General features: G+C 41.6%; 1 non-coding gene across 1 annotated transcript; it reads right to left on the minus strand.

Moving 5' to 3' along the window:
- Nucleotides 1–268: 268 nt before the first annotated feature.
- Nucleotides 269–340, minus strand: TRNAC-GCA. The gene has a single exon. It is a non-coding gene; the product is annotated as a tRNA-Cys (tRNA).
- Nucleotides 341–428: the final 88 nt, after the last annotated feature.

A 428-nucleotide genomic window follows, 5' to 3' on the forward strand; every position in this document is an offset into this window, starting at 1 on the left:
AGCCAGTATGCACTTGGAGTTTAGGCCTTTTTTGCCCTTAACTTTGATTTTTTAAAAGTATTTTCCGTTAAAAGTAGCACTGTTGCAGCAAAATGTGCTGTTTTTAGTGAGTAAATCGACATGTACTCACAGTCTGTGGTAAGCATCTCGTGGTTGTTCTTTTGAAACGATGTCTTTCGCCTTTTGGTGTTTGTGCGTGGTGTTTTGTGTCGACGCATTCTTTACAGTGACAGTGATGGTGAGACAGAACCAAAGAAAAAAAATCTTTAGGGGACACCCGGGTTCGAACCAGGGACCTCTCGATCTGCAGTCGAATGCTCTACCACTGAGCTATATCCCCTGGTGGACAAACTGAGGAAAAAAAATACCTTCTGGATTAATTTAATTATAATTACAGGTTAGCAGCATCTGGGAGACAGTGGTGTAAC

The sequence above is a fragment of the Aplysia californica genome, unplaced genomic scaffold (assembly GCF_000002075.1).
Source record: "Aplysia californica isolate F4 #8 unplaced genomic scaffold, AplCal3.0 scaffold00787, whole genome shotgun sequence".
NCBI lineage: Eukaryota > Metazoa > Mollusca > Gastropoda > Aplysiida > Aplysiidae > Aplysia > Aplysia californica.